The 22312-nt window shown below is 44.8% G+C and overlaps 1 protein-coding gene across 4 annotated transcripts in view; it reads right to left on the bottom strand.

Annotated features, from left to right (window-relative positions):
• BMP2 (bone morphogenetic protein 2) overlaps positions 1-22312 on the bottom strand; it is a 220327-nt gene that overhangs the window by 159098 nt on the left and 38917 nt on the right. Inside the window, exon 1 of one of the 4 annotated variants that reach the window (XM_027738647.2) lies at positions 8166-8199. The exons of the other annotated variants lie outside the window; for them this stretch is intronic. The gene's annotated coding sequence lies outside the window, so the exon portion shown is untranslated. Of the gene's footprint in view, positions 1-8165; positions 8200-22312 lie in introns of those variants that run through there. 4 annotated transcript variants of the gene reach the window in all.

Genomic DNA, 22312 nt, shown 5'->3' with positions numbered 1-22312 from the left:
GGAATTCCTGCAAAACTCCCGTTTCTGACGTGCTGCTCTGATGTGAAATATCCCCAGTGTTTGCAAAGGAGTGATTCTGAATGACTAACCAGCCCCGCATATATTTCAAGAAAACTTGGAAACAGCCTTGTTATTTTTGGAAACACGGACGCTTGTTCGGGGCGAGCTGGCAAGGGGGAATTACTGTGGAAAATTACCCAAGGAACAGAGAGGCTGCAGTGCCACCTACTGCTTCACTCCGGGCTCTGAGTTTGGAGTTCACAACAAACACGGAGACAAACAGTGACACCCGGGAGTAGCCCCGAGCTCAGAGAGTCACCCAGACCTGACCATGACCCAGCCCAGATTCCTCACCAGAAGGTGCAAGGTCAGTGCCACAGACAGTGATGAAAGAGCCAACCTTGCCTGGGAGCTTTGCAGCCCAGAGCAGGAAGCGTGATGGACCTTCAAAAAGCACTTAATTTTTATTTAAATCATCCTTTGTATTCTTTTTTCGCACACAAATAGGAAAGTTGATTTGGACTCTTAATACATCCTCAACTTCACCACAGATCAGCAGCAGTAAGTTCCAAAGATACTCCAAAAGACATACCAAAGGTATCTTGTATAAAAGTGTGGCTTATATGGTTTTTTTTAAATCCTTGAATTTATTTCTTTTCATAATTTAACCTTTTAATGTAATGATAAGCCTCCCTGCTACACAAGACAGAGAACAACTTCCTGGCCTCCAGTCTGCTGGTCAGTCAGTACTGTATAAAACTTCACCAGGTTCACAGAATTTATTAAAAAAAATACGAAGAAATCCAAAAATAAAACCAGTTTGTGCTTATATGGAACTACCCAGTTAAATGTGAGACTATTCCTTGACTACATTTCAGTTTTCCCAACCGCAAATTCACAAAACGTAGATGATTCCACAAAGAAAACAGATGCTCCTTTGGGATTCTGAGTTCCCAGCCGGAAAACAAAACATGCAGAAACGCCAGGGGAAGGTTGTTTTCTCCCCCAGCTACAGAGTATCAAAGAGCCCTAATTAGAATTTGCTACTCAGTACAACGTATTATCAAAATCACCAAAGAGAACATATCCATTTATTCATAAATGTGGTCTGGATTATCCAGGCATTGGAGATGCTTGGTTGGATGTGTGTCTGGTCTGGTTTGTGTTTGGTTTGGAATCCATTCATTTAGTCCTTAATTTGCCATTAAGGAACTGATACAGCAAGTGTGCACATTAAACATTTAAATGTGGGTGCCTGGAGGCACATGGAGCTAAACAACTGCAAGTGGTTATCCCTGGAAGTTGAAACAAGTGATTTTCCTTCCTCCACAAAGATGAGGTTAAAGGTTGGACCAGACGACCTCCAGAGATCCCTCCCAACCTAAACTGTTCTATCACTCAAGCAGGAACGGGCAGTCAAGAAGTGCAGTGCAGAGGATAATGCTCTGGAACATCACTTCCCATTTGTGGCAGGGCTGGACAAAGTTCCTACATCCAGCTCTTGGGACGCTTCAGTCCACAGCTCCGGAAGGATTTAAGTGAGAAAGTGCCCTGACATCAGTACCTGGGGGAGGCAGCACCCAGGGCCACTCACGAGGTAGATTTGATTACACTGCATCTGTATAAAAACCTGACCTGAATCCCTCCTGTGCCAAATGCCAAAGTCCTTCTCCACAGACCAAAGGGATTCCCTGAGTAGTTTTGCCCATTTATCGTGGCTAAGAGAAATTCCTCACAGATCCTAATAAATGTTGAATACTGTCACACCACTTAGAGCAACGTTTTCTGTAGAATACAGCTATAGAAAAATGTATCACATTTCATGGTCTGTTCTTCCAAAAACTCCTACAATTTGGCCCGTAGGAAAAAAAAGGAAAAGCCTGCTCAGCAGTGCCAAGCTTTTAATGGTGTCCCAAAGCAACACAGCTTTGAACAGAAAGTGAGGAATATTGGATCTGTGTGAAAGGAGACTTGGGACAAGAGAACTTTGCTGTAATGGAAGGGAAACAGCACAGAAGAATCCTCAGGAACATTTCCACCCAGTTCTGGGCTCCCCAGCACAGGGTTTGCTGCTGGGAGTGCAATGAAGTGACACAAAGATGATTAAGGGACTGGAGCATCTTTCGCTTGAGGAGAGACAGGGAGCACTGGACTGCTCAGCCTGGAAAAGAGAGGGGTCAGGGAGATCTTCTCACCTGGTATAAATAAATATCTGTTGGGGGAGAAGGAAGAGGGAGCCAGAGTCTTCCCACTGGAGCCCTGTGACAGCACAAGAGGCAAAAGGCACAAGCTGAAACAAAGGAAACGTCATCTGATCATAGGAAAAACACCATTTTTTTTGTTGTGAGAACGATCAAACACCGGGATAGTTGTCCAGAGAGGTTGTGGACTCTCCATTCTCAAAACCAGAAATCTCAAACTCCTCAGTTTTCCTTGTTTCTTTTTTAAAAATGCTGATGGAGATCAAATTCGACTCCATCAGGTCACATCAGAATCACTAAACTGCAGTAAAGATCAACAAAAAAGCAAAACTGCAGACCAGGTGTAATAAACACTGAAGCACCAGGACTTTTTCTTCCACTTAAACCCTGCTCTACCTGAACCCTCAGTACACACAGGAGAGCCTTTAGGAGAGGGATTCAGACTAACTAATCCCAACTAAAACATTATTGCATAAACTGGATTTATTCACCTCCTTCAACGACAGGTACCCACAGAAACAGATGTGGGTCTTTCTTTTACCTCAGTGTTTGAACCAGACAATGAGACAACTCTTTTTTGGTTCTTATTTGTACTAAATTTAAGGGTTACAAATGGGTCTGATCAAACACAGATTCAAAGAACCTGCAAATACAGACACAAACTCCTCAGTTTAATTCCCTTTGTGCAAAATGCCTGAATTTAAGAGCACAGACTCCAAAACAGAAGACCAAATATATGTAAAAGCATCTTGCTCCTACAAAGGAACCGATCCTGCATCTAATTAAGGAATTGGCAAGATTCTATTAATTATGTCCCCAAGATCAAGGTTTGGCCAACTCTCTTTAGAGCCTGGGTGTAACTAAGCTCTAAATAAGTCTGCAGGAGGAGACAAGAGTGTGCAGAAGCAGCAAGTGGCACTTAAAAAGCCCAGCCTGGACCCACAGTGCTCAGCAAACAGCCCTGGTTTCCGTGGTGGTTTGTGAGGAATTTGCCTTTGAATCTGCATTAAATAGCCAAATTTTCTACATCCTGCTTGATGCATTTGGGAAACATCTGTTTTGATTAAGCTGAAATCAGTGCAGCACGTTAACATCTCAGGGGAAATTGGGTTCATTTCATACGGATTTGAGGGCTGTGTCCTGGTGATATCGAGCACTGAGGGAAAGGGGTGACACCAGACAATTCTGGGAGAAAGGGAAGCAAAACTGAAGCAAACTGCCACCATCCCGTGGGTAAGAATCACTCCCAGAGCAAAACAGCTTTCCAAATGTGTCTGTTGGGGTGCAGTAAGCTGAAAAATCGGCTTTCTCCACAGAAAATTTTCTTCTGGAGAAGGAAAAATAAAGCCAAAGCCAGTATTACACCCATGTGAAAAGGCCCCTCCAGTATTACAGGTGTTGTAATTCAGTCCTCTCACATCCCAGCATTCCTCCATCATCAGCCACCTCTGGTTTGATGAAAGCTCTCCACTGGCTGCTCCCAAGGGAAAGAGCAGCACAGGCATCTTGGGAATCTTCAGCTGTGGTTCACTCTGGGCATCTGGTTAGACAAGCTGCTCAGGGGGCCCACATGGGCACCAAAACAGTAAAATCAAAATAACACTGAACTACCGGTGTCAGATCCATGAAAGACCTTCAGAATACTGTGACTAAAATAAAATTACAGCACTGGGAGCATTGCAGGCACAGGTTGGAAGGGAGAACTCAAAGGGAATGCCTGAGGAGGTCTGTTGTAGCTGAAGCCCATTTTGATCCCCCGTTTTCTCAGTCCACTCTCATTTTTATCTATTGGATGTTATCAGACTCCTGTAACTAAGATTTTCCAAGCAGCTTAGAATTATAAATGCTTTTCAGTAACGTTTGGGTAACAAAGCTCCCTCAAGTTGACTTGGAAATCTCTGCTGTGCCCACTCAGCCTTGCAAGACAAGGACTACTCCATCGAGGATTTCCTAACACAGGGTCCAGCAAGGAGGGCTTTCACTGTGAGGTTGTACATGGAGCAATGGAATAAAGGATAGTCTGAGTTCTCTGATGAGACTAAGCAGTTGGTGAAGTTTGCAGGGTTTGAGCTCCTTGCTGTGGCAATCACAGCAAGGCAATTTTGCAGACCTTAGTGTCATGTTTCCCTGCTCCTTTGGAAAAAAACCATCTAGTTTTCAACACAGCTCTAATGATAACTCCACAAAACTCTGTGGTTTTGCTTTGTAGATCACTGAAGTATTTTGTCTCATGTTGCTCCACAGCTCTACTGTGTCAGCTCCAAATGAATCAAAGAGAACTCCGAGCAAAAGCTGTTTGAAGCTGGTAACATTCTGGATTCTCAGTGGAACCACCAATTTTGCCTGATGAGGTTCACTCCAAAGGCTTCATTGACTTAAGCCACTCTTTCAACAGGTATGGTAGGAGTTTAAGGTTTCTGATGAACCATGAAACCAGGCAAGTTTCCGAGGAGCTTTTTGGGAAAGCTTTCCTTAATTCCAGCTCTGCATCACCTCACAATTTTGCCACCAGCCTCACAAGACCCAGGGGAGAGTTGTACAAGCTGTTGAGGAAAGCTGTGACAACTGGATTAGAATATCCAGCAGGCCCAGGGGACAAGGAGTTATTCACCAGCTTGTAGGCCAGAGCTCCAAGGGTCAGTCAGGGAGCCAGGGAAGAGCTTTCAGAGCAACACTGATCTCCTGGAACAAATAGGAACTAGTGGGTTTTTTCTTTTTAGACAGGGTTTTACTGTAAACTGCTGATTTATCAATACTGGTAACAATGCACTTGGATCCAGGATACAATTTCTGGACAGGGAGAGACACTCCAAACTGCCATGTATCCTCTGGAATGCTCCTGAAGCAGCTTTTAAGGTCACTTTTTAAAGAAAGATTAAAAGCTACCGAAAACAACTGAGCTGCTGAAATCCAGGATCAGTGTTTTGCTCTGTCACACTGTTCCTACTCCAACTAGTTTCTTTGTGCTCTATCTCCTCATTTCCCAAGCAACTAAGACTTCCTACCTCATGGAAGTCATGGGAAGAAGTTTTAAAGTCATGGAAACTTTAAAGACTCCCTGGTGCTTCGCTGTAGCAAGGATGGGGAACACAAATACTTCCTGTACCTCGCCAAGGAGGTGTAAAATTCCCAGTGTTTCTCACCAGTGCTGTCAAAACATACAACTGGCCAGCACATTCATTTGGAGTGAGGTTGGGGGCTTGACCACTTTGAAGCCAGGTTTGGGTTATGCCTGTGCATGGTCTTCTGCTCATTTGGAAATCCAGAAAATGTGTCAGCAGTGACCTCTGAGCAATGAAAGAAAGTCATTTTTGCTTCTAATTCTGAAGAGTTCCCATGTAGACTCTCCCCAGCAGAGTCTGGAGAGGTCTGTTTAGCAGCAGACCTGCTGAAGGTCTCACACCCAGCCACAGCTGCCTGGGCTGCAAATACAGATTTATAGCAATTACATTTATCCTTTGGGTTATACAAGCAGCAGATCCACCAAATTCCAGGTCCTCTTCACTACCCAGCTCTGGGCTGACCTTACACTCCCTCTTTTAGTTCAGTTTAAACATCGTCATCTGCATTTTCTTGTTTGTCAGAATCCTTGGGAATCTATATAAGAAAAGATGCACGAAGAGAGAACTTTGTGTTCTTTTTAACATGTCAACTTGGAGGACAAGGATTAGAAACCTCTGGGTGACACAGACTGGAGTCAATTAGGACAAAACATTCCGTGTGCACACTCTCCTCAAGGCAGTATCTGCAGCAAGTGTGTAATGCAAACCATGCTGAGCAGCTCTGTCCAGCCTCATTCCTGTCCAGCTCCCAAGGATTCTGGCTGAATCTCACCAGACAGAAATGGGCAGTTCCTCTGTCATTAGAGAGCACCCAGGGAAGCAGCACAACAAAATGCTTCCTGCTGCTGCTAAAGGCAGGAGGCTGCGATTTCAGCTCAGTTGTCTGCTCCCACATGGAGCAATCCACAAATATTTGAGCTTTCTGGCAGCATAAACTCCCTCCCCTCCCAGTAGCAGAGTCTTCTGCTCTAAGTGCTCCAAGACATTTCCATGTTTGCCTTCTCGGGCTGTTGATAGTAAACTGCTTAACAGGAGAGGGTACCTGTGATGCTTTTCCTGATTATTGATAACATCTAGAAGGCTTAAACATGGCCTTTCCTGCTTCAGCTTTTACAGGAGGTTAATTGAGATCAGATACTACGTCGCTATTAAGCTCAGCTTTGCGTAAGTGCACAGTCCAGACTATGGAAAAAAAAATGTTAAAAAATATTTGGAATAGTTAAATATACCCAGATCAGCCACACATGGTAACTCCAGAGCACTTAGGAAGACAAATGAAGGACTCTGAGCCATTCCTGGTTATCTGTGGAGTGCTCACTGAAAACATGTATGGAACTCCAGGAGACCAGAAAGCTGATTTCTAAAAGTTAGGGAACAGTTTAGGGACATTTAGCTCAGTATGTAGACCACAGTATAATCCCTAGGGCAAAAAAAGACACTAGGAAATACCTTGGATACATGGAACAGAACAAAGTACAAGACAACTGGCTTAAAAAAAATCAGATTTTTTTTAAATCTGAGAGGGAAAGGGTGGGGAGAAGTCAATTATTTGTTCTCTCCTTCCCCCAAGGACAGGGAAAGAGTGAAGGGCTAAATTTTAAAAACAAAAGAAATTCAGTTGAGAGGTCAAAAAGATGTTTCAAAGTTAAGTAACAGTTACTCGGAGAGACTGTGAAATCACCTCTCACAGACTTCTAGACCCTGCCAGGGAGGTTTAGGCTGATTATTTACTTGATTACAGGTATGGCTTCCAGCCCCCAGCACCTCCTCTTGCTCCTCCTGCTACCTGACATCCCATTTCATTTCTCCTTCCCTCACAATTTTTTCCTCGCACCACTTCTGCCCCTTTCCCTCCAGGGACAGGGAGTGGGAAATCAGACTTTAAAGAATTCTGCCTCAAATGAGTGATGAATTAAGACAGAATTAGTGTCACTGATGAGAACATTTTTCAGCCTTTATTAGCCCAGTGACTGAGGTGATCTCTTATGCTCTGGTTATACAGCTGCTTCCTTTGCAGCATCCCTAATTTCAAGAGTCACAAACAACTTAAAGAGCCGTTTTGGCTGAGATTTTCTAGGCATGAGGTAGAATTCCCGCATAGTGCAGCTTCCAAGATTTTTCCCATTTGGAAAAAATACTGTGTTGCTGGAGAAATAACCCCTGGTCCTCTAGTTAGAGCCTGTATGACAACAGTGCACGCGCAGGAGGCAGCGGGATCATGAGGATCCGCCGGGCTCCGACGTTTCTTTCCTTTGGGAGCTCCAGGGCTTCAACGCTGCATTACCATCAGCTCCTTCCCCGGGATGTGTTTTCCAAGGAACTCACCGATGGCACGTGTGACAAATGATATCTGTTGCATTTTATTCTCCCCCTCTATCCCCGGGTTGCCATTTGAGCCGTGTCTGGCAGGAGCGCCGGGCGCTGATTAACGTCCCCCCGGTGCCGCTGCTGCGGAACACGTGGGCTCCATTAGCCCGGCCAGGGATGGAATGATCCCTTGGGAATCACCCACCTATCCCACCAACTTTCTGACTTACCAAAGCTGGGAGTGTCCTAGAGATTAACTCTTGGGGATGGAAGATGTGAGTCAAACCACGGCTTGCTGGGGAAAGGGGGAGCTCTGTCAACCACCCATCGACCCCGAAACCTTGGGAAGAGCTTTGGTAGTTGAGGAGCAAAGTTATGTCTTGAGACAGCGAGTAAATGAAAACCAAGGGCTGTCATTACTCCTGTGCACTTGGACAATTTGAAGGTGTTTCTTCTTCAACCTCAGGCCACAACTGATAAAATAATCCTACAGAAGTCTTTAGGCATGTGCTTAACTCCCGTTAAAATCAACATCCCACCGATATTGCTGAAATTAAACGTGTGCTTAAAGGTTTTTCTGAGTCTGGGAACTTACTTGACAAGGGTTTGTTTTCTTTATTTTCTTCTTGATTTATTTTCTTTATTTTCTTTTCTTTCAATGTTAACTCAAAAATGCTGCGGACACATAAATATTAGGCAAAATTATTAACTTTTTCTAGATTTCTTGGCCTTTAAAAAAAAAAATCTGGTCTGGCTAGAAGGCTGTCTTATCATAAAACCAACATATTAAATTTCTCTGACAGTAAAATCTATCTATAGACATACAGTAACAACAAATTAACCTCAATCTGACATGAATGAAAACAGTTCCTAAGTGGTTATAGTTTCTAAAACAGAATCTATATGCAATAAATATAATTATTTCACTGAAATTGTTAGCACATGTTTTCCTTTTGCAACAGACATGTTCCCCGTACCATCTTTGTTGTATTGATATGTTCTTTAGTAGCCCCTTCTGTGCCTTCATCCTTGATTTAAATTTACAGTGACACATTTTTAAACAATAGCAGGAAACCTCACTTATGACTTTAATTATAAAATGGTGTTATAAAATTATATCCACATTTTACTTTTGGCAGTTGGCAATCCCCATTTCACATAAGTAACCCTTCTTGGCCTCAGCAGTTCTCTTTGGTTGATCTCAATGCTTACTGTATGTAATTGATATAAAAACACAAGGTTTAGGAAGCAGTTATTGGAACTTGTTAAAAGAAGTAGTCAAGTTCATAAACGCAGTCATTTTGCTGTGTTACATGCCAGGAGAATTAATAATGGACTTTTGGGAATAAGGGAGAAATTCAGGCTTTTTAAAGGAAGACTGATGTAACTACAGTGTTCCACTCCTATGTTAATTGTTTGGCTCACAGAGCCACGGCTTTGTTTCTCTTCCACCCACAGCTGCTTCCAATAATTTTCCAAAACCTGACACACACACACACATCCACGTTATACATCCAGTTCTAGCTGCACATATGCACTAGCACCAAAACAATTCTGGTGTGCTGCAGGAAAGAACAGGAGCAAATATGTTATACCTGGTGGTATGAATAGAAAAGGAAAGACAAATCACAGCACAAAAGGCTGTTCCAGAAGGCTGAAGTTTAGCAAGACTAGAGATGGAGCTGCTTCGAGTCACTTCATAAACCAGTTCACACGAAGGGCTGATTTTCAGCTGAAGATCCCAAATTTGCACAGAGCCATCTCTGTCTGTTTTACCTTTGCACATGAATGTGCAGGAGGTACGTGTCTGCACGAGCAATTAGCTCCAAAATTGGATCCTCTGAGGCACAATGGTTGCACAGGAGCACAAAATGTCACCTGTGCACAGCCCAGGGATAGACTCATCCGAAAAACTCAAGCAACACCTTCTAACTTATACCTGGCCATCCCACAGCATCGCTTGCAGGATTAAAGTTAAAGCCTTGGATGGACTGGGGACAAAACCCAGCCCAATTCTCACCAGCTCCGGGCCCTCCAAACCCTTCACTGAGCTGGGGGGAGCTACAAATTGTCCTTCACTCTGAAAACAAGTCACTTGGGTCAGGCCCCACTCAAAACTTTTCCTTCTGCCATTTTAAGGACCCAGCTTCAAAAATTCTAACTTATTAGAATTAATTTATGAGAAAGAATTCAAAACCATTGAGAATGTTATTCTTAAACTTCCATTTGACATCTGATTTATCTCATACCTCAAATAAAAATCAGTTTAAGACAACAGAAGAGGACTTTGTGCTTTCTGGATGTGGATCCACCAGCTCAGATCCTGAGGGATGTGTCCTACAAGCCAAGGCACACAAGGGGACAGAGCCACAGCTCAGGACTGGGTTTGTGGATGGCCAGAGGTCTGGGATGCCACAGATTGTCACTAACAACTGCCAGATGTGGATGGCTGGAAGCAGGAGCAGCCTGGGAATTCAGAGGAAAGCTGAGATGTTTAAAATGCCCATGCTGTCAGCAGGGAGCTGGGAGGGCAGGACAGAGGGACCAGGAGTGTGAGTCTCACACAGAAAGAGACTGGACTGGCCTGCAAGACAAAGCTAAATAAAATTATTAAGCAAATGAGTGTTTAAATTATAGGTCACTACCTTGGGGTAAAGACTGAGCTTTAGGAACAGGGAAGGAACAAATCCTTTTCCTCTACCATACCCACTCCAGCTGGTTTTATACATCCAAAATGTGATGGAGTTGGTGTTTGCTCAGTCAAAGGTGTAAGTGCCCACAGGTCATATATCTTAAACACCATCAGGTACCAAGGTGCCTCCTATCCCTTTCCAGTGAACAGGGACAACACACCAACTCCTGGAAGCAAGAGCCATTCCGTGCTTTTGGCCACTCAGCCAGGAAAGCTCGAGGACACTGGGATTTCAAAAACTTCTTGCCTTCTCCCTGCTTCACCATGCAAGGGAGGAGACAACCCCATCTCTGTGACAAAAAATTCATTCAGTAAATCCATCTTAGGAGTTTTAATTCTTCTCAGTCACTGAACTATAACACCCATTTCAGCCTCTCAAAGCCTGTCCCCGATCACCTGAGACCTACTGGCTTTAACTGGGGCTCTGCCCACGGGAGAGGTGCCACGCCAGCCCTGCCACCTGTTCCAGAGGTCCCAAAGCCAGTGGCTTCCACCCTAAAACCAGCACAGCTGTCAACTCTTTGGTTTTGGTATTCCTGACTGCCCTTTTTCTTCCTTGGCCACCACCAGGTTTGTGCAAGTGTTAAACCAAACCTGGAAAAGCAGTGCCAGGGAACGCGTCGCTTTTTCCCTGAGGTTCAGCTGAGGAGGCCACAGAGACCAGCCTGGAATTCTCTCTCCCACAGATGGGACAGTGTTGCTGGATAAATAGGAAGCTGACTACCCAGAAGTGGAAGAAATTACTTCAGAGGACGCTGAGACTCCTGGGACTTTCACATTTCCTAATACAAGTTTCAATTTTGCTATTTTTGTTGAAAAGGGGGTGTTCAGCCAAAGGAGAAGTAAGTCCTTCCTCCTCACAATTCCCACTGCTCTATGCAATATTAATACTTAAACCTTATCATTAGGGATGGTCATATTTTGTGGAACCTGAGGTTTTGCAGACCTCTTGAACTTCTGCAGGGAGGGACTGGGAAAGGGAAGCTGCAAAGATGAAGCTCATCACGTCTTTCCTTGCAAGCCTGTGATTTGTTTTTCCCTGTGAAAGGAGATTTAGGTTTTTTTTTTCTTTTTAGCCTCATATTTTTCTGCTTAAAGACCTATCTCCAGCACTCAGGTTCCAAGCAAATAATAACAACAAAAAAAAGGCATCACAACAGAGAAACTTAGGCTTTCTGACTCAAATAACAACTGAAATCAGAACCCAAAGCCATTTCCATTCCAAGTCATGGATGATGGTGGGCATTGAAATTGCTGAAGGAGAAACAGGACAAAGAGTATGTTCATTGTGTTGCTCCCAAAAAGCTGAATCCTCCCTGTTGGCTCAACACAGTCTCAGAAGCCAGAAAACACTACAACTCAAACCAGTTTAAACCTTCCCTCACCCCTAAACTTTAAAGCTTAACAGTGAATTAATGGATTTTCTACTGCAGTGAACATCAGAAGCATTTATAAAGCTTTCACATTACTTTTATTCAGTAAATAATTTCACAAAACTGAGGTGAAATCTCAGGTAAAATAAAAAACTGCTAAATTTGTATTTTTGCCCACAGAGGTGGGTGGAATTTTTTGGGTTGGTTTTGGCAAACAAGATATTTGTGCCCTCCAAGGCTCCTCTAAATTTTAGGGCCCACCTCCTACAGAAGACACTTGACTGGACATTGAGCATCAGCCCACTGTAGCCATCAAGATTCACCCTCACACAAGGCACTCAAAAAAATCACTTTTCTCAAAGCCCCTAGTTTTAAATCCCTCTTTAATTTCAGTGTTTTCCTGGCTGAGAACTGGCACAACAAAAAGCTCTCTGCTTCCAGGACCTGGGTGATAATTCAGCTGCAATTTGTCTTCTAACGCCTCAGAAGTTTTCATTCTTTAACAGAAATAGGCTTTGTAAGAGTAACAAATTGTCTGAGTACATCAAAACTCGATAAAACATCAGGCTGAAGAGCCACAGCAAATCCCAAAAGACAGGCTCTTCAAGAAATTTATGGAACAACGGTGTCCTCTGCTGGTAGGAACCAGACTCAACTTGTAACGCTGAACTGCAGCGCCTTCCCCGGGATCCCGGGACATCACCGGCGTGTCAGGGAATGGTCTGAACGGGAAGCCCAGAAGGGGCCAAAATCAGCGCTAGGACAAAGTGCAGTTTGGATAATCTTGTCTGGTTTACCTTGGATGAGGACACAGGTCGGGGATATTTGATGCATAAACCTTTAATGACAAGACACAAATCCGAATATGATTCCAGAGCAGCCTCTGTGAGTCCAAGCCCCAGAGAACAGGGCAGCAGCATGGAATGGGATCCAGATCCTCCTCTCAGCCTCACTGCTTGTCCTCATGGTGTCTCCAAGCAAATCAGGCCTCTTCCAACTACTTAGATTTTAAAAGCATCAGACCAGTGAAGGCATTGTTTGCCCACCCAGACCTTATCCCAGAAAGGAGCTGAGGGGCTTTCAAGAGCACACAGAGGATATGGGAGTCTGGGATTTATTTCCAAGGGTTGCACATGTACTAAAGGATAGAGTATTCCAGTTCCAAAAGAGGCCTACAGGCCCTTACCTGACCTGGCTGTCCCAGGAACTCTGATAACAACCCAACAGCTTATGTTTTGGTGACACTTCCCTAAACCTGCTCTAATTCTCAAAATAAAAACCAGCATAGTTGAACCCCAAGTTTAGGTCTGATGCACCAGAAAGTTCTGAAGACAGAAAAAAAAAAATCAGCCAAAGGTAAACTCACCATTTTCACCCTTGCCAGGCACCTGTCCTGTGCTCCTTCTTTGCCTCACAGGGGTAGTTGCACAATCATAAAAAAGCTCATAAATCCCAATTATCATAAAAAATAAGCATTGTTAGAATTCTAGTTAGTTCTAGGATCTAATTACAACCATAAAAGCACACAATGACGTGTCTTTCCCATCAGCAAAGCCTGATAATTCTCTCGAAACTCACAGGGTTATTATCCAACATATTTAGAAAGACAGAACAAACCTTTGGGCTCAAATCCACTTTATCAGATCCCTTGAGTTCTATTTGTTTGCTCTTTCCAAACACACAAGCCAGTTTAAGAGAAGCTGCTACCTCTCCCAATAAGCTTTGTTTCCTGGATACAGAATCACAGAAGGGTTTGGGTGGGAAGGGACCTGAAATATCATCCAGTGCCACCCCCTGCCATGGGCAGGGACACCTCCCACCAGCCCAGGCTGCTCAGAGCCCCATCCAGCCCGGCCTTGGACACTTCCAGGGTTGGGGCAGCCACAGCTTCTCTGGGCAACCTGTGCCAGGGCAGCACCACCCTCACAGTGAAGAACCTTTCCTTAATATCTAATCCAAACCTACTCTTCCAGTCTGAAGCCATTCCCCCTGTCCTGTCACTCCAGGCCCTTGTAAAAGGTCTCTCCCCACATTTCTTGTGGGCTCTCTTCAGGTACTGAAAGGCCCCAGTTAGGTCATCCCAAAGCCTTCCCCGTTCCAGGCTGAACAATCCCAATTCTTTAAGCACTGCAAGCATTTGATACCCCATAAGTACTGCAGCTACACCACCACTACAACAAGAGTTCTTCCAGCTTTTCTCAGGAGCCAATAGAAGCCATCAGTGGGAGAAACCCCAACACCTGCAAAACAACTGCACTGGGGCTTAAGGAAGCAGAAGCCAGGCTCGGGATATGAGGGTTGGGAATCAGGGCTCCGATTTGGCAGGTTTTGAGGGTCACAGTGGCAGTATTTTGGTGAAGAACAGAGTAAAACACACTGTAAGGCTGAATGAGACGAGGTGACCAAAACAAGCGAGCAAATTCCATTATAGGAAAACAGTGGAACTACTTCTAATGATCCCTCAGCTTAGTCACCAATTCTATTTATATGTTTTAAGGGACCGTAAATATTTTTATTGGCACTCGGGACACAAAGAGAGCCTTCCAGTTTCTATATAAAGAAGTCATTTTGGACAGATCAAAACAATAAAGGCCCAGGACTCCTGGATGACAGATGCCAGGATGTTAGTAACCATAAATGGGTTTCAAATATGGCCCCAGCACCATCCCCCACAGTAGCCCTTTCAAGTGGGAATTACAAATTGCTTACTTGGAGAGGAAATTTCAAACAGGCCACTTATCAAAAAGTGCCAAATAAACCTGTCATTGGGATAGGAGTTACAAACCATTCCTAAACTCTGCAGACATTTCCTGAGCCTGTGAACTCTGATCTTGGCTTCTAATAAACATGACATCAGCTCCCCAGCCCTGCAGACACAAGACACATGACCCACCACTGCCTTTTCGCTTCCTCTGCAGCTCCTTCCAGGATCTGCTCCAGAGCACATCATCAGTGGAAGACTTCCCACTTATTTCAAAATTGGGTTTGGATCAGGCCCTTAAAGGGAGGGCAGGACAAGCACAGCATGGGATCAGTGTCAGAGCTACAAAGGTTACTGCAGGTACCCACTTAAAAGCAACGCTGAATCCGAGAGCTTGGAGGAGCTTTCCGGGTATTGAATCAGTAAGTGGGTTAAGACAAGACTCCTGTTGCTGCCAAAGGCTTATTAACTGCTCCCATCTCATCCTAGAAATGTCATGGAACCTCTAAAAGCTCTGCTTAAGCATGTTCTGGATGGTCACTGAATAACATCCAAAACATGCTAAGAATGATCACAGTACCCTGAAAGATTTCAAACGTTGGAATGAAAGTCACCTTAATGTCCAGAGAAATTCCAGGGAAGAATTAAGATTGCTAAAGCTCCACAGTTTACACTTTCCATGTAGCCACTTCCTTTGCAGCTAAGATTTCTCTTTTGGAATTAAACTTGGAATAATAGATTTAAAATAAGAGTTCCCATTTATCTCTGTGCTGGAAACCCGACGGAGCCCCTTGTCTGATGCACCAGACAAAATGGACCATCCACTCAAGAAGCCAAAATTTCCATAAACACAGAACTGGGCCTCTGGGAAAAGTAACTTAAAAAACATATTATCAATATACAATCTTTACAAATAAGATATTTGTAAAGATTATGGAATATTCACCTAGAAACGGAGCCTTCTTCTCTACTCGTCTCTAAAGAACAGACATTTCCTTCACACTTGGGTATTCCCCAAAAAATTCCAGATCAAACATAAATCAGAGCTGGCAGAGTATAACACACAATGCATAAGAAATTCTTGTTTCAAATCTCCTTGATTAACACTTGCTGGAAAAGACACCTCCCAAAGCCACCAAGATGGGAAGTTATAGCAGATGTGGATCTAAAAAGCTGTGCAGGGCTCTGGGAGCACAACTATCCATTTTTGATTTCTGACTTTTCCCTCTGCCATCCTCATCAATTCAGAGCCTGCAACTCCTAAAATCAGGAAATTCCTGCAGGTCTGTAAAGGTCAGAAAGGAGAGCTCCCTGCTCCAGAGTGTGACCTGAGGGCCAATGTCTCTAGTCAAGTTTAAAGCCTTTGCTTTAAATAAATAACATTCTATCCCAGAGGTGCTGCAACATCCTCAGGTCACACTGGCCTTGGCACAGGGCCCTCCTGCCAGTTATAATGGAAATGTTTCACTCCTCTCCTGGCAGGAACTCCCTGGCATTCACTGGGACACAGGGAAGTCACTCTGGGAAACAGATAGACAAGGAGACACATTTAGCACTCTCACAAGGCTGAGCAGGTCCTGGGGAACCTTCAAAGCTCAAAGTTCTCCATGTAAAGAATATGTGGATCTCCCCAAGAAGGTTCTGCTCTGAGAAGGACCAGCTATCCTGGATCAAAGTCATGGATCTGCAGCACTTTAGCAGGAAAGCAGAGCACAGGAGGAACGTGGACTGCAAGGAGGGAGCTCGCTGGAGTCGGGGTTAGTCAGGAGAGCCACGCTCTGACCAAGGGAGCCAAGTGATCCCTAATGACCAGGAAAAACCCAGTGCCTTGGATTTACTGACTCAGGGAGCACCCAGCACCTCCCACCAAGGTGCTGTGGCACCCGTACCCAGGAGGAAGGGTGTCAGCCCTGAGCCAGGCAGCTCCCAAGGACTGGCTTTCACCAACCCAAACCCAAACCGTGCCCAGCCCTGCTCAGTCCTGACATTACTGTAGCCCAAGGTTAAGCTCATCTCCCAAGGGCTTTCTAAAATAAAAACCTTTCTGTTTATAAACAAAACCCAATTTCCCAACCCAGGCCACGCTTGGAAGCCCAGCAGTTTCCCTGCACTTCCAACATCAAAGCCCCTGCAATCCAACCTGCTGAAGGCAGGGAGGCAAAACCAATTTCCCACTTGGGAACAAAGTTGAATATAGGAGTAGGACTTGTGTTTTTACACTGCTAACCTACATTTGCAAATCCCTGGAGGTAATTCTGTACAAGGGAAGAGCTATAAAGGCAGCTATATTGAGTTGTTATGCAATAGGAAGCACAGCTGTGCTGAACAAAACCAGCCCGTGACAAGGGGAGCAAACAAAAGCCATGAATTTCCACCTAGGAAAATCTAATAAATTTTGGACAACAAAAGAAGACTTTTAATTAACTTGTTCCCATTGAGTGCAGAGATAATTAAATTACAGGAACAGCCACATTAGTGTAATCAGCTTAGAAGAACCCACAAAGAAAGGGTTTTTTCAAGATCCATCTATAAAAAAAGAAGCTCCATTTAAACTGCATTACTCTTCCCTTGGTAAATGCACTCACGTGCTTGCTTTCGGAAAGGAAAGAAGATCCTGACTCCAGTTTAATCAAACCCTTGAAAAACTACCACAACTTCTGATCCATTCTTCAGATGTTCTGAATTTTTATTTCTTTCTTCTATTCATGCAGTCACTCACGAATCTCACCCTCCACTTCATCGAGGTGTGTCTCCCTTCCTTTCAGCTGCACAGTAAAGTCTGACAGTATGACTTGTCTGCATCAAAGGGCTTAAAATCACAAATAAAAAGTGACAAATAAAATAACTACACTACACAGAACTACTTTGCTAATGCCAAAACACTGGAGTGGATTTAATTTTTGGGAAGGTGCAGGTCATGACTTGAGATCTTCAAGGCTTGCTAATGGGGACTAACTGCTTCAGAAGGGAGTATGTTTGTTAGGAGGGGAGGTGCCTGTATCAAATCACCACACAATCATAGAAAGGTTTGGGTTGGAAGGAACCTTAAAGCTCATCTCATTCCAACCCCCTGCCATGGGCAGGGACACCTTCCACTATCCCAGGTTGCTCCAAACCTCATCCAACCTGGCCTTGAACACTTCCAGGGATGGGGCATCCACAACCTCTCTGGACAACATGCCATGAGGGGCTTTCCCTGCTTGAGCTGCAGTATTTTTGAGCCCAAACAACAATCCACCTTTCCAGTGTCAGCCAAGGTAAAAGTCACTCATGGTTTGATCCATGAAAGTCCAGCAAAGAGTTCACACCAGGCCAAACCACAAAGGAACACCTTAAACAGGACCAACTGCCCCCTGTCCAGTCCAGCTGCACTGGTTCTAATCCCGGAGTCTTTTCCCAGCAATTTAAGGCCTCTGATGGGGATAGGTTTTGTATGAGTAACAGGAGATACTTTTTAAGTAGATAATGCTCCAGACAGACTTCAGTCAGCTGGGCTAAAAGTATATATTTATATACATCTATAAGAGTTAGAACTATAGAAGAAGCTGCATGGCTGCCACTACTTGCTTTTCCTTAAAAAAAAATGTCTATAAAAAGTATCATGACCTGTTTTTTTATGACATAATATTTCAATGGAAGATCTTTTCTCCCAGATGTCATCTTTACACCCAAGAAAGGCCAATACAGGTCCCTCACACTATTCCATGGGTATGCAGTAGCCAGTGTTTTTCAAATCTGGAACATGATGGCACGCACACTCGAGGTGGCAGAAACCTCCAGTGCTTGCTGGGCCCAAAACAACAGCAACCCGGGAGAAAAATATTAGTTACACACCTTGATGTGGGGGCAGAAAGACCACGATGGATTCACTTCCACCGTAAGGGCGAGCAGGAGACTCAGGCAGGAAAAACAAACTTTCCAGAGAGCCCTAAACAGGAGGAGAGTTCTGTGCCCTGAGAGTCCACCCTGCAGATGTGTCTGTGGGGCGGTTTTACCCCGTGTGTACCCCGTACACCCCTCGTATCGCGGCACACGCTCTCACCAGCTGAGCAGGACCGGGAAGGCCACCAGATGTCCCTGCGCCGCAGTTCCAGTCGCGGCCACGCCGCTCCCCGTTCCTGGCCCTGCAGTGGCACCTGCTGGTCACACACGGGCACGGTCGCCACCGGCTTCCAAAGTTCCTCACGTGACGGAGGAGCTTCTCGGGCCTCTTGCACAATCGTTTCTCCTCCGCTGCTGCTCCGCGCTGTTGTCATTTGTTGCCGTTGCCGCTGTGTTGCTCTGGAGATGCTACAGCAACAGATGTCACGGCTGCTACAGCAACAGATGTCACCCCGAGGAGGTGTGAACGCCTCGGGATGTGCAAGTGCCACTGCAGCCAAGCCACGGTCAGCCCGTGTCCTACCAGCAGGGCACTGCCAGCTGATGCCCGGCCCCCTGGAAAGGCCCCTGGGGTCAATTATTGCCAGCCCCTGAGCCGGGACATTTGGCCCTCCCTGAATCACAGGATGTGATTCAGTGACAGGTAACAGAGAGAAAAGGCTGAGCTTGGGCTGGCACAGGCTGAGGGAGGTTTGTGTGCAGTGTGTCGGGACAGGGGGAAGTTTGTCATTAGGGAGTTTTAGCTTTGACAGCTCAGCTGTGACAGCAAAGCAAAAATAAACACGGGCCAAGTTTGAATAATGCAGTTAAGCATCATATGGTAGCTCTCAGCTTGTGGAAATTCAAGTATCCAATGTTCCCTTGGTTATACAATGAAATCAGTTTTATTCTGTCATGGGGAATAAACTAATAACTGGCCCTTCAGCAAGCACAGGCAAGAAACCCAACTTTGGGTCAGGGCCAGAAAACAAGAGAAATGCAGGTAACACCACCAGAACCATTGCTGGTTTAGGCATCTTCAGAGATGACTCCTTTCTAAAGAAATACTTCAAGGCTTGAAAACTTTGCCAGTTTTTAAAGAGTTGTGCCCTCGTGAGTTTTTTTTCTTTCCTTGAATTAGTTTTTAAATAATCAATAAAATATTTGCTAATGGGTTCAGAACACACCTGAATCATACTGTCAGGTTTTCTTCACTGTTCCCTAAGTCCAGCCTGGCTTTCAGAGATGAAGCTCTGAGAAACATGAATTAACATGAGGGTAAAAATAAAATAGTAAGAGTTGGTAATCCAGACACAGACTGGAAGGGGTGGGGAAGAAAAAAAAAAAAAAAAAAGAAAAAAACCCTGCCCTCAGGCACATGAACCTGCAACATGATTTTTCAGTGTGTTAATTACGCTACAGCTTTCCCAGGTCAGTCACAAGCTTTGAGGGGAACTCCAGGTGCTGCTCAGCCCTTTGGAAAAGGCTGACACTGATTTAGGTGCCAGGATAGACACAGGAGAGTCTTGTTTAAAGCTTCTAGTTTTAAAAGGCTGGGTCTGGCATTAAAAATAATAAAAAAAAATTGCGCATTTGGATGGAAAAACCGAGTTTACAACACAACATTCACACTGCTTTCATCAGGAATTATTCATTCAGGAGAGTTGCACAACAGAAGTATCACTTAGATGATCACTTAGACAAGTCTGCTGATGAATTGCATAACTCAGAGTCAGTGCTGCCTGCTGTTCCTGCACGGAGCTGGGAAGATCTCTCACCTGAGACCCTCTAATGTAGCCCCACGTGTTTAATCCAGCCGGAATTGTTGCAGCAACTTTTTCCCTGAGAGGTTCCCCCCTCCCATTTCAGGTCCAGTCTCCTCAGGGCAAAAGACTGTCTTTGGTTCATCTGCACAGACACATAACTTTTGGTTTCATTTAGATCTTGTGAGTACAGCTGTAATATTCAAAGTGTCTGAAAAGGGTGAGGAATGACTTAGGGGAGTATTAATATGAACAGTTTTAAACTGAAGAGGTCAAACAAAGGTGAGGCTGTTTATCTTAAAAGCTCCCATCCAAATAGCCCCGAGCCAGCTTCAGATAATATCTCAGAATGTCCCTCCAGCTGAGAAACAGTATCCTAAAGAAAACAGTTACAGTGACAGCACGCAATCCGACAATTATTTTGAACCCAGTCTACCATATTCCAGTTTTGGAAGGCATAGCACCAAACCCACGTTTGCCTTTGGGACTTTTCCTTCACTCATTCCTACAGCTAAAAATACAACTGCAAGGGACCCCCATCAGATCCAGCACCTTGAGATCTACAAAGAACACAACACAAGAGGAGTGCAGCCTAAATCCACTGGCCAACATTTGAGATAATGCTGCATCTTGTAGCCTCTGACTTTTATGTACACAGTCAGGCATAACAGCTTTTAACCCAGAACTTTTACAGCCTCACAGCAGGTGTTTGGACTCTTAAGGGTGGAGAAGGAAAACGTGTTTCCTTTAATTAACCATGCACATATTTAAAAGCAAAAGTTTCAAAATTAGCCATCGTTCACTTGGTATCACCTCCTTGCAGCCCTGCCTCGATGGGAGCACAGAAAAGGGAACACCAAGAATTCCTGAACCACCACCTAACATTTGACAACCAAACCACTGATTATTTTTTAAGAGCCTGAAAGTCAGTCCAAACCACCAGTTTTTTGCAACCACTGGACTGAAGGAAGGTAAAAGGCTGAATGGCAGGATGAGTTCATCCTTAGTCATGAAAAAGCAGCTTTGTTTGCAAATAAAGCTTTGCAGAGATTCGTTGCTTCAGCTGAAAGCAGCATGAGGGAGCCCTGAGTCACCAGTCAGCTGTCTGGGCAACACACACAGCGTTGGGGGCCCTTTCAGGCATTTTCCTCCTCGGTCTGGGTCGGTAACAAGACTCCTCCCTCTCACCCTTCAGTTCCTGCCGTGGAAGGCGGTTTGGGGAGCACTGTTAATGACTCAGCTCTGCACTGGGCCGAGCAGTGTTTCATCCTGGGGTGCTTTTCAAGCTGGAGAGACACAGACAACAGCTGACTTTGAACCCCCCAGAAGTGCCAACACCCAGAGGGTGGGTACAGAGACACTCCTGGAGAGCTTGACTCGTGATGGGTCAGAGCTGTCTGCTCTGCACTGAGGGACACCCCGACACATCAACCTCAGAGCCCAGTTCAGATCTGCAACAGCAGCTTGAACTCTCCTGAACCAAGAGTAAGGCTGAGGGGGTTATTTATTGTTCCTCTTAACCCAAGTACCACTTACAGGACTTAGACTGGGAGCTGAATTTTCCCAAAGCTTCAGCTATTTGGACCACGGCTACTGACTTCATCCACCAGCAGTACAGCCAAGGGATACCAAAAGATAAAGTGTTGCCACCTCTCACCTTAGACATTTATCAGAGAGCATATTTTTAACATGAACGCCTACAGATCCCCTGTGGTGCAAAATCAGCTTTTCTCAACAGCTTTGTCAGTGCTGTCTGGTGCTCTTGCCAGGGTTTGCATTGATTGATTTGTTTGTCAGTAATTGCAGGGATATACAGATACACCCGTTACTTCTTCGCCTACAGCAAGTGAAAAGTACTTTTATTTAGCACAACAACAATCATCATTTGCCTGCCTCGCGTGTCCCAAAGGCAGATTTCAGAAAACACACCACGAAATAGCACAAATTCTCCTCGAAAATTTCACCTCAAAGGCTCCACTCAGAGCTCACCTTCTGCCCTCCAAACTCGGGGCACTCTCACGAGTAATTACTTGGAAAAGCTGACCTGAAGAAGTGTCTAAAGAGACTTGGGGGAAATGCAGCTCTTGCAACAAGTTGCTGCTGTTCCCCACCCCCCCTGTGGGTCTGGTCTAGATCCGCTTTTGATGCGGCCTGAGCGGAAAAAGCTGTTCATGGAGGAGGAGGAGGAGGAGGAGGAGGAGGAAGTATTACATCTACTACGTGGAGGATGTGAGGAGAATCTAAGTAAGGCAGGTTGGATAAGAACAGGAATTTGGAAAACAGATGTATCCATGAGCTGAAGTGACCCCAACAGTACCTGGAGTTCAATACTGAGCTTTTTTTTTTTCCTAA

This window comes from Pipra filicauda, unplaced genomic scaffold (genome assembly GCF_003945595.2).
Source record: "Pipra filicauda isolate LSUMZ 115617 unplaced genomic scaffold, ASM394559v2 scaffold77_size3566232_pilon, whole genome shotgun sequence".
Taxonomy (NCBI): domain Eukaryota; kingdom Metazoa; phylum Chordata; class Aves; order Passeriformes; family Pipridae; genus Pipra; species Pipra filicauda.
Note: the sequence above shows the minus strand (reverse complement) of the source record. Positions and strands in the feature narration are given on the sequence as shown.